The sequence below is a fragment of the Gopherus evgoodei genome, chromosome 2 (genome assembly GCF_007399415.2).
Source record: "Gopherus evgoodei ecotype Sinaloan lineage chromosome 2, rGopEvg1_v1.p, whole genome shotgun sequence".
NCBI classification, from domain to species: domain Eukaryota; kingdom Metazoa; phylum Chordata; order Testudines; family Testudinidae; genus Gopherus; species Gopherus evgoodei.
In genome coordinates this window covers 156,178,812-156,191,206 of record NC_044323.1, presented here as the reverse complement: position 1 = coordinate 156,191,206, position 12,395 = coordinate 156,178,812, and positions in this window count along the sequence as shown.

Here is a 12,395-nt window from a genome sequence, read left to right as displayed (position 1 = left end):
GGTATGTCTACACTTTGAGCTGGGGGTGATTTCCAGCTCATGGAGACCTAGTCACATTAGCACTCATTTGAGCTAACAAAATCAAACCAGAATGTCTTCATAGGGGTGTGAGGGCTAGCTACCCCAAATACATGACTAGTGTCTCTGACAGTAGTGCACTAGGGCCGGTTAGCCCCTCCCACTGCCTGTGTTACCATAGCTACACTCTTTTTAGTGTGTTAACATGATGAGAGTGTGAGTATGTCTCCTCAAGCTGGGAATTGTACTTCCAGCTCAGGGTATGGACATTCCAAGAGTGCCTTAGTGCTTGGTCCTTTGGGTAAGTTTCCCTGAAGATAAGCAATCTGGTGACGAGAAGATTCTGGATAATGCCTGCAAATATAAGGTTAAGTTCTCTGCTGGTGTAAGCAGCTATTCTTGTCCCTTCATTCTAATAGGCAGGCACCGTTCCTGTCTGATTCTCAGAAGGAGAACCTTGAAATAACATCTCTTGTTTGAGAATCCTGATGATTCTATTTACCGAAGGCCTGATTTTCAGAGGTATTAAGCACCCATGAGTGCTGCCTACTTCAGGTTGCAGCTGGGGATGCTCAGTACCTCTGATTATCAGGCCCTGAATGTAGAAACTGAGGTGCCAATTCAGGAAGGAGCACATCCCTAATATTAAACACATAAGCAGTCCCATGGAAGTTTTGGATTTATTGAGAGGGTAATAGATGGAGAACTATTTATAGACAGACACATTCTGGGTTAAATCCTTAGCTGGTGTAAACTGGCATAGTTCTATTAAAGCCCATTTACAGCAACTGAGGATCGGGCCTCTTACCGTGCACGCTAAAGGTGTTTGCGTGCAAGTGACTACAGAAATTCTTGTGCAAAAGTTAAGCACTCAAAGGCCAATCAACTATCTGATCCAGAGAAGGTGCGTCCATGGCTGTTAAAGGGAATAAAGGAGAGAAAATTGTGAAGTGTTAACTGATTTTCTTTTTAAGAAGTTTTATAATGACAGGTCACATTTTGGAGGACTATAAAGTGGCAAATCTAACACCCATTATTCAAAAAGGGCAAAAGATACAGCAAGCAATTATAGTTTAACACCAGTTGTGGGAAAAATATTAGCAACCATTTGATGGGATTTGGGGAGTGAACAGCTTGGAAAGTGTAATTTGATTAGAGATGGCCAACTTGGGTTTTTGAGGGAAGTTTTAACTAACCTGGAGTTCTTCAAAGGTATTGCTGCTGTGGGAGGCAATGCATCTGGATTGGATAGCCTTGCACTCAGGGTAAACTTTCAAAGAGGTGAACTGGGAGGCAACCACACAACTCCTGTTAGTTTCATTGCTCTGTGCTGCTGAGTCAATTTTAAATATGTTTTAGATGAGGTGGAAAATCAGGCAGCTTGACCACTCATGGGGATGGAATGTAGACTCGGTTTGAATGGGTGCCACGTAATTGACTGAATTTGGCTCATATTCCTTAAAAACGTGTCTGTGCCTGTACTCATGTGCGTATGTTAATAGGGCAAAAGGAAGAATGACAATCATGGTTCAAGGCACAGGACTGGGACTCAGGAGATCTGGGTTTGCTTCCTAACTCTGCCACGGACACCCCATGTGACTGCGAAGAAGCCGCTTGGGGTGAGAGCCTGCGGATGGGTCTGCCAGGGTGCACCTGTGTAGACAATGGCTAGCTCTGGAGCTTGGGCTCTGAAGCCTAAGGTGGGAGGTGGGTCTCAGAGCCTGAGCCCCATCCTGAGTCGCAACTTAAAAGCGCTGTTTATTTTTAGCATGGCAGCATTTGCCCAAGTTTGTCAACCTGGGAGGCTCACTGCCGTGAGCTGTGTAGAAGTACCCTAAGTGACATTTTAGACCCAAAGACTATAAGTTTTAGGCTTCTGAATCACTTTAGATGATCTTGAAAATTTTACTACCAGACGTTAACTTTGGAGCCTGTCTTTAGACTTGTCCTTGAAAATTGTGGCCTGACAGTTCACATTAAATGTTACAATCTGAAGTATGTGGATCCTACAAAAGTAAAAGGTGCAGTGGGTAAGAAGGAAATGCCACCATGTTTAGAAGGATTTAGCTCTCTTTGGGGACCAGTAAATGGAAAATGTAGTTTTAATGCAGACAAATGTAAAATAAGAATTCTGGGGGCAATGCACCAAAACCGAGAGTACGTGTTAAATGGAAGAGCCTCGGAGCATACTGATCAGGAAAGGGAATTAGGGGTTATTGTAGAAAAATCATTCAAGCCATCATCCCAGTGTATCATTGAAGTCGGGGCGGGCGGGGGGAATGCAAACCAGCTCAGTGCAAAGCATTAATAGGAGGTAGAGAATACAAATCAAAGGAGCGATTTTCTTATTGTTAAACTGCTTCAGCCAAACATCAAGAACTCTGGACACCACCTCACTGGGGGCAAAGCATTTGCTCTTCAGCAGGACTCATATAGCAGAGTTCTGATCCTTGGGCTTTTCCCGATTGTTTGTAATGGAGGAAAGTCTTGAGAGACTGAGATGATTCCCCTCAGGAAACAGGCCTCTGTGGGTTGAATGGAAGTATTCAAAATTATTAAAGGGGCCAAAAAAGCAGAAGATGGAGGAGGGCAGAATTGGGTGCTTAAGGTTCGATCCTCAGCTGGGGTAAGATGGCCTGGCTCCACTGAAGTCACTGACAGAGCTAGAAATAGAATCCAAGCATCCTGAGTGGAATTCAGTCCTCTAAATCATAGCAGCATTGTACCATCTCTGTATATTAAGAGCCAGTTCAACTGCTGTAAAAGGGATTAGGGTTTAAAGGAATATTGCTCCTGGGTCTAATAGCCAGCAATTAGTATATCTTCAATATCCTTTAACATCCAGCTCTGTAATTTCATATTTATTTCCCATTAAATTAAATGAATACATTTTATACCACACCAAAAAAAGTCTGGTATATTTTTATGTAGCCAATATTCAGTATTTATTGTTAAAGTGCAGGAAGGGGACCTCATTCAAGTGTAATTACAGTCTATAGGACTTATCGGGGGCTACCAAAATTCTTCTAGGTCCCGGGTCTTTCGTTTCAATTGATGGAAGATGAATCTTAATTCTCATGGACACAAGAGCTAGCCCCAAATGGAGGGGACATGTTTCAGAGGCTACAATAAGTGGCTAGGAGCCAGGAGGCCTGCTACTAACTCACTTAACTACCTTGGGCAAGTCATTTAACTTCCCTCACCATTATCATCTCTTGGAAACACATAGGGATATAAGCACTCACCTTTCATAAACTGTGTCAAGATGCTTGAGTGACAGATGTTAGTTAAGGGCAGAGTTATTAATGAGGTTCAAAACCCATATGAAAACTGAATTAAATCTAATTTTCGTGTTAATTTGCCTCCACTAACCGTTCAGCACAGTAATACTTTTTTAGAAGTTGAAATGATTTTTTCCCTTCCAAAATTCTCCTGATTAAAGCCGATGCTTTGTATTTTCAAAATTAAATATGTAGTTTTTTTATTTTAAAATATGGTGTTGGCTGAGATTTTCAAAGGAGCCTAAGGAAGTTTAACAGCCTTGGTGGTGGTTGTTTTTAATTTGTATTCCAATAGCCCCATCATGGTAGGCACTATATGAACATGATCAGAGATGGTCCCTGTGGCAGAGACCTTCGCTCTAACTAGACAAGACAGACAGACGATGGGAAGGGAAACTGAGGCACAGAAAGATTAAGTGACTTGCTCAAAGTCCCACAGTAGTTCACTGGCAGAGCCAGGTCACCTGACTGTCAGTCCTTGCGACCACACAACTGTGGGAGACCTACTATCCCCAAGCAGTTTTTTGGGGTGAAATCCTATCTGAAACTTTTTTTTTTTTAATAGAAGACATTTACTGTATTGGAACTAAAATCCACAGAGTCTAGAGGGTTGTGGCAATTACTTAGATTGCAAACTCTTTGTGGGTGAGGGTCATATTTTTTGTTCTGTTTGTACAGCACATAACACAATGGGGTCATGGACTGAGGCTTCTTGGTGCTATGGTAATACAACTAATAAATAACAATAATTGCAGCAATCTGCAGGGAAAGGGTTGGAAAACTGTATCTGAATAATACAAATGTTTGCTCATTATATTCAAATAGGTTAGGATCATTGTGGAGGTAACTGAAATAACATAAAAAGCCTGAAATCCAACATGCATAAATACATAATTAAGTAAGTTTCTTTTCCATATGGAGAGGATTAGCTGCCTCCACTCAGTGGGGAATTCTTTTATTTGGCGTCCCTTTCTTTTAGATGGCTTAAAGGATATGCTGAAAAGGAGTTGTATCCCCTGACTAATGAATGACTTTTGCAATAAGGAATTTCAGGTTTATGGGGAAGACTGCCTCACAAAACTGGCATTTAAGGACCATAAAGGCTGACCTATCATATCTGCCTCTCTTTCTGACCCAAAGTGGACCCTATGGGATGATACTGCCCACCTTACCAAGACTTATTGCTAAGTCATAAATCTAAGGGGGGAGAGAGAGAGAGAGAGAGAGAGAGCTGTGTGGCTAGTAAATGCTGAAGTATCAGCAAAAGCTCTTTAACTCAGGTTTCATAACTTGAGAAATATTTTATCACCCTTGCGAGTTGAACCTCTGAAAATCAATAGAGCTTGAGAGTTGCCTGTATTGATCTGAAAGCCTGACTCGTATTGAAATATTCATGGCTCTGTGTGTGTAGCAGGCAATGAGGTGTAGGTGTAGAGTGTAAGTCTGTCTCGTTTTTCATTTAAAATAGATTAAGACTATTAGGTGACTCTCAAAGCATATGCTTAAAAGGAAGTGAGTTTGCTTGACTTACAAACAAGCTTCTGTCAGATACCAAGAAATGCCTTCTCCTTATTATTATTTTTTCTTAAATGGCAAACTGTTTGGATGAAAAAGTCAAGGAGATCTGATAAAATTAGCACCACGTTCTCTTGGGGCTTTCTGGGGCTGCTTTGTTTCCAAAGCCAATTTGGACACCGCGTCTTTGATCTTCACTTTCAGTAGTTGAGCAGGCATGTTAGTATCACTCATTTCACATGAGATTTGGGATTCAAGTTTCTTCAGCAATTTAAAAAGCAGTACATTAGAAGAAGAATTGTCTGCCGGTTGTCTTAGAGTCTCAATACCCTTGATACTAATTTGATGTGATGCATTTCACCAGATGTGTCTACCTGAACGATGTTCTATGCCCAGGAGATTTGTGCTACTGCTGTAGAGTATTAAACTTGGTTCCTTTTCCTCCCCCACCCTTTCATCCAAAAGCATCCACAATTTTAATCTGCATATAGATGCAACACGTTACAAATATTTGGGGGGGAGGGAATCATGAGGAAAAACACTGACAAATAGTGAACCAAAGCTAAAAATATCAGTTACTTGTGAATGTGCCCTTACACCTTAATGCATAAATTTGTTTAGATCAAACTGCAAGACCCACATTTATTCCCAAAAGTCACTTTTCTCTTAGCAATGGAATCTTATCATGATTAGTGCTTAGATCACTAGCTCAGGACTTGAGGAACTTGTGTTCAAATTCCTCCTCTGCCACATACTTCCTCTGTGACCTTGAGCAAGTGACTTAGCCACTCTGTCTCAGTTCCCCAAATTGGGCTTTTTATATCTGAGGTTTTCACCTATCTCTGCTGTAGAATACAAAACATTGAAGTCAATGAGCGTTGCACACATGCAACTGACAGGCTGAAAAACTGCTTGGGTTTAGATTATGAACTGTCTCCTTGGCATTTGCCTCCACTGCCATAAACCAGAATAATCACAGAAATGTGAGATGCTGCATAGAGAGCACACGTGCGCATGCACGCACGCACACACACACACAGAGAGAAATCTTAATTGTACTGTTGAATATCTCAGATGCATCTGTTGCCAAGCTGGCATAAATCAAGCAGCTGGCATATGGTATAAATTGTACAATGCCTTGTACACTAGTTGTATATAAGTAACTGCAGCGTGAACAAAAGCAATGGCACACATACAACTGTACTTCTGTGCGCACAGGTGGTTTTGGTTTGTTTTTTTTTGGTCTTCCAACTAGCTAGCAGGCATGGCAAGATTTTATTTTTGTTTGTTTGTTTTTTGGTGAGTGTCATTGCATGGTACAAATGGGAAATCCATGACTATTGTCTCCATGTTCTGCTGCTTTCTAGGATATGTAAATTAAGAAGGAAGCATCTTAACTAGTGAGGTTTTCAACTTTCCTTTCTAATTTGTGTAGCACTTAAAGTGGGTTATTTTGGTCTGTTCAAAGTGGCCCTGGAAAAGTCCACTGTTGGAGAAAAATTTTCCTCTTTAAGCAGGACTGCAGTAAGTAGTGGCTGAAGGGGTTGTGGCCATTGAACCTGTTTACTATCCAAGTACTGTGAGCTGTCCCTGGAAGCTTTCTGATGTTTGTTTTGCACATTACTTGCTCTCTGCCTCCATCCTTCCAGGAATTCCTTAGGTCAGACCTGATGATCGAATGGTCTCTTCTGGCCTTAATCTGTAATCCAGGGGTCGGCAACCTTTCAGAAGTGGTGTGCTGAATCTTCATTTATTCACTCTAATTTAAGGTTTCGTGTGCCAGTAATACATTTTAACGTTTTTAGAAGGTCTCTAGTTATATATTTTAGACTTATACAAAAACTATTGTTGTTGTATGTAAAGTAAATAAGGTTTTTAAAATGTTTAAGAAGCTTCATTTAAAATGCAGAGCCCCCTGGACCGGTGGCCAGGATCCGGGCTGTGTGAGTGCCACTGAAAATCAGCTCATGTGCCGCTTTTGGCACGCATGCCATAGGTTGCCTACCCCTGCTGTAATCTCTGAATACCCTACATTTGTTGTGCTCTGGAGGCAGAATTTTATCCTAAAATGGATAATCTCAGGTATGAAATCAATTTTCGACCCACTTATTTACAGATTACTATTTTATTTGCCCAGTACTTTGAAAGATCAGGAGGACGCAACAAACTGAGACATGCAAAGGTTGTCTGGCTCAAATATGGCTGGCTTTTCAAGTTAATCTCAGTCCTACCTGCCTGTTTGGTTGATGTAAGATACCTTTTCTCTCCAGAAAAAAAGTGTAATTATATCTCTGCCAGGCTCCTTGTTTTGAGATTCTGTTGGCAGATTCTTCCACTTGACTACAAGCCTTTGAGTGAAATTATTTTCTGGGTTCCCTGTTCATTCCTTACTTGCTCGTAGTTTTGATTGCATTCCCTTGACTGGGAATCTTTTCTCTCATTTGGTAACTCTAACCTAAATTCGGAAAAATTGTTAGTGATTTTGGGGTGCTCAGTTTTTGCAGGCCCAATCTGAGCCCTCTTAAAAAGAAAAGGCCTTATTTTCAGAGAACAGCCTTTCAAAGATCAGTTTCCTTTTAAGAAGCCCTTTATTTGGCAAGTCCAAAAAAAGGAGATGGGCAAACTTCATCAGCCAATACATTTTGAATAAATGACTATGTCTAGTTTTGTTTTGAATAATATCCACGTGTTTAAAATGTAAGTTGCTAGCAATTTTTAAAAATATATTTTAGGGGTAATATCTGTTCATAGAGATTCATAAAATAATAATTTTCTAGGGATAGCTACATCATACCTGTGGCCCCCACATGCCCCATATCATGATAGTATAGTTTCCCAGGCTAATCCCCTAACCCATGATCAATTCCTCTCTCTTGTTCCAGGAATATCTGAAAACATCATAATGTGGTGTGGGTTTTTTTTTTTATTAGATTCAAATTTTAAACATTCAAGAAAAGAAGGGGGGGGAATTGTCATAATTTTTTTTATGGATTTTTGACCAGCTATAGAGTTGGCTGAAATTTTACAAATGTTGACATTTCTATATTTTCCTCCCTATTTGTTCTTTTGTTAGGGGGAAGAAAAATCATGATTTCCCCCCCACATACCCCACCCCAGTGGGTTTTTTTTTGACCATCTTCTGTCTTTTGTTCTCACTAGTGCCATTTCATCTGAATATATTGAAGTACCCCTTACAAACTTACAATGCTCTGTGAACAGAGGTTGGTATCTACATAGAGTCATAGAATATCAGGGTTGGAAGGGACCTCAGGAGGTCATCTAGTCCAACCCCCTGCTCAAAGCTCTACATTTCCCATCAAACAAACTGAGCAGAAGTTTACCTGAAGATCATCAAACTATTAGTAGGATAATAAAGCCTTTTGGGTTTGGATCTATCCTAGAACCAAAACCTCAAGCAGCCAATTGAGCTCTGGGAATTCTCCTTCCCCTGAAATTCAAAGGGGCTTGGATTGAGGTCCCATATATGACATATCTTTTTAAAATCTCAAGTTCAAAAACTTTTCTGTTAATAAGCAAAATGGGGAAAAATACAACTCTTTCTTTATTGATATTCCTCAATGGCAAAGCAACTGAATGTTTTAAGTGACTGACATCAAAGATTTGGTTTCTCTGAAGCTAAAGAGCCTATTAATCAAAATTTTAAAGTGTTCTTTAATTACCCTATAATAAAATGACACACACAGAAGGGGGGAGGAAACCTAATATACTTTTCAGGGAGTTTGTGTTTGTTTGTGTTTCAAATCTCACCAGAAAGTCTCTCAGATCCCCCTGGCCTCTACTGCCTAATTCCACTCTCCCTCAGCTATTGATTATCATTTAACTACATTACCAGTGTGTGATGTGATTCTTCAAAAAGGTGTTTTGGGAGAGCAAGCTGGCTCCTAAGCTGGTTTCTGACAGGTTCAAATGCAATGGGAAGACTGCATTGCCGGTGCACTGGGAGAGTACAAAATGGGAGAACTTGTGCAGGGGGATTTAGACTTTCAATTCAGCAAGAGACTTAAGGACGTGCTTAAATTTAAGCCAGAGGGACAACTCCAGGACATAATGTTACACATGTACCTTGCTGGATCAGGGCCTTATGGATTATGGAGAAGGTAGTCTCAAAGCTGTCCCAGGAGTGCTCTGCATATATGTAAATAGCCAGTTAATAGATTAAGTGCCAGTAGATGGCAATCAAGAATATCTAGTGAAGTCCCTGGATTATGCAGGAACAATAAAAGGACACTGTGGCTTCCTCTGGCAGCCTTCAACAACAGCTGCTTCTCGCCTCCTCTCCTCGGTGCTGTGCTTTGGAAACACTTTGACCGATGGAATGATACTACATTTAGCAAGAAGGGAGGAGGCAGGGTGGATCTTTTGATTAAAACCTCACATAGAGAGTGGTAATTGCTAAGGCTGGAAGAGAGAGAAATTTTTTAAAAGCCGTGTCAGAGAGGCCACTAGTTTTGTTGTATTGAATTTAAAATAATTTTACCCGGGGGGTAGGGCAGGTGGTGGTTGAAGGTGGGAGAGATGACGTCGCTGGCCTGTGACCAGCCCTTACTTTCGGTATTCAGTTATCCCGGCTGTCCAAGGCCTGAACAGTCCTTCCTATCCTGTGTTGCCGTCTCTTTTATGATTTTTATCTTGAGTCTGACGATTTTTGGTGCATTGCTTCAAGCCCCAACTCTTGGAATTGAGAAATTGCAGGAGAACATCAGCTTCCTTTTATTTCAGTAAGTTTCTAGCACTCAGGGTTGTGGAGAAAATCTTGAAAATGTGAAGTAAGTGTACCATAAAGTTTCCTAAATCAGAAGGCAAATGAAAAGAACCCAACATTTTTTTTTTAACCTTATCATTTTTTAAAGCCAATCTCATAACATTTTGGGGCCTGGCTCATGATTTCTGAATGCCTGGGATTAGCTGTTGTCATGCCAACTATAAACTCCAGGTTATCAGTGTGAGAGGCAGATGAGAAGGGGCTTTATAGGAGCACCATGAACCAATCCTGCTGCTTGAAGGAGATGCCAGAATTGACCAATGTTAGTTCTCCTAATAAGTCAGAGGCTATGTCTAGACTACCCGCCGTATTGGCAGGTTAAAATCGATTGCTCGGGGATCGATATATCGTGTCTCATCTAGACGCGATATATCAATCTCCGAGCGCGTTTATATCGATTCCGGAACTCCACCAACCCCAATGGAGTTGCGGAATCGACATGCGGAGCCACGGACATCGATCCCACGTGGTGAGGATGGGTGAGTAATCCGATCTTAGATATTCGACTTCAGCTATGTTATTCACGTAGCTGAAGTTGCGTATCTAAGATCGATTTTCCCCTGTAGTGTAGACCAGCCCAGAGTGTGTCTTTGGCTGAAGGGTGCTGTAATTCTGCATTGTGGTTCAGGCTGATCCTCTCCCCCGACTCCTGCAGTCATGGCCAGGGTACTTTTGGTCTGAATTTGCTGCTAATGCAGAGCGGCAGGGGGAAGAACTCAGCCGAGGAGGTAACATTGTGGGCTGATCTATTTTCAGATTCAGACAGTTGTTAATGAAACAGTTGCTGTTTTGTTGACAGAACATTAATTACTTGATCTTAGGACTTGGTAATTGCACGGGCCCCCTCTGTATACATCACTAATTACATTAGCAATTATATGGTATTTTAAAGACAAAGAAATGACTGCTGCAACTGCAGTGTCATAGGGACCCTGCTGGTAAATTTCAATCAAGTTCCTAATATTTTCATGAAGTGTTGAGACAGGATCCCTCTGCAGCTGAATCATGCAGAACTGCTGGATTGCGATAAGTATCAGAGGGGTAGCCGTGTTAGTCTGGATCTGTAAAAGCAGCAAAGAATCCTGTGGCACCTTATAGACTAACAGACATTTTGGAGCATGAGCTTTCGTGGGTGAATACCCACTTCCTCAGATGCATCATGCATTCACCCACGAAAGCTCATGCTCCAAAATGTCTGTTAGTCTATAAGGTGCCACAGGATTCTTTGCTGGATTGCGATAGGTAGTATGGCTATATTCCCTTCCCCCCTCCCCCTTCCCTGGAACGCATTGGGAAATACAAGGTGTAGCTAGAACCTCTAATTAAAGATGAGCTGCACTCTCCCTTATTAACTTGGTGCAGTCTTGGCAGCTTCTTAGCTTATTGGAAATATTTCTTTATATTGAGTTAAAAAATCATGAGTGAGGCCTCATAAAATCATTAGATTTGCTTAAAATCATGAGATCTTTTTTAAAGAAGTATTTGCCTTGTGGGTTTTGAAACTTTAGAATGCACTTGACTAATATTTTCAAGCTTTTCTCTGCAACCAAGTGAGCTAGAAAGCTACTTATTTATATATTTATTTGTAAATGAAAGCTGAGAATCACATGCCTCCAGGAGCTGGGGCTTTATAAAATCCATCAATCATGGTGAAACTTGCTTTAAGACTGAGAGAGTTGGCTATACTGCAAATGCATACATTACATTGCCCTGGAACATAAAGGATGCTTCATGCTGCCAGAACGTTGTAAAAGAGCCTTAGTTTAAATGAGAAACAGGACCATTGTGTGCAAAACTAGTCTGTATGAAAACATGCTTCTGTTACTGCTGCCTTCCCCTTCCTATCCTCTATATCCACTTGTTTGTTAAATCCCCCTGTCATCTTATCAGTAACTGTGACTGTACACTCTTTGGGGCAGGTACCATCTCTAATACTTGTTTGTATATTGCCTAGCAGAATGAGTTGTATTGTAAGTACTAATGAGGGTGAGCTCTGTGCTCCTGGGCAATGTGCTGGCTTGAACAGGACATAAAAGAAATACCTAAAATAATCTCAAAAGCGCTCTCTCTCTCTCTCTCTCTCTCTCTCTCTCTCACACACACACACACACACACACACACACACACACACACACACACACACACACACCATTTCATAGCTGTACTTTTAGCTTGCAGGCCAGAGGGGAAAGTAATTATGTGGTCAGATCTTCTGCTGGTGTAAATCAGTGTCGCTCCACTGACTTAGACTGACTCCTACCAAGGATCTGGCCCATGTCTTGTAGAAGTTTTCAGCTTGTAACCAAAAACAGGGATACTATTATCAGCCAGAGGCAATCTCTCTCACTTCCATTAACTCATCCCGATTCCCTTTGTTCCACCACCTCTCAAATACTGTTGGTAGAGATTTTAAGGTAAATAAGGATGTGTAGTAAACTCTGTATACAGCAACAAAGGTTGTTTAGCAGGGATCAAACTTGGACTCTTCACTACGGAAAGCCCCAGCCACTGCCACTTGAGTTAAAGGAAGGAGCACGTCTTCAGCTGGGAGTGAATGAGGAAGGATACTTCACTTCACTGTAGAAATGAATGGGTGAAATTCCATGTTCTGCATTGTACAGGAGGTCAAACCAGATGAATTTACAGTAGTCCCTTTTGGACTTAAAAATGTATGAAAGAGCAGGTGCTGGCAGCCACTAGAAAAACACATGACTAGAGCTGGATGAAAAAATTGACAGTTTTCCATCAAAAAAGGAGTTTCATAGAAACAGACCTGTTCCATGGGAATGTATCTATTG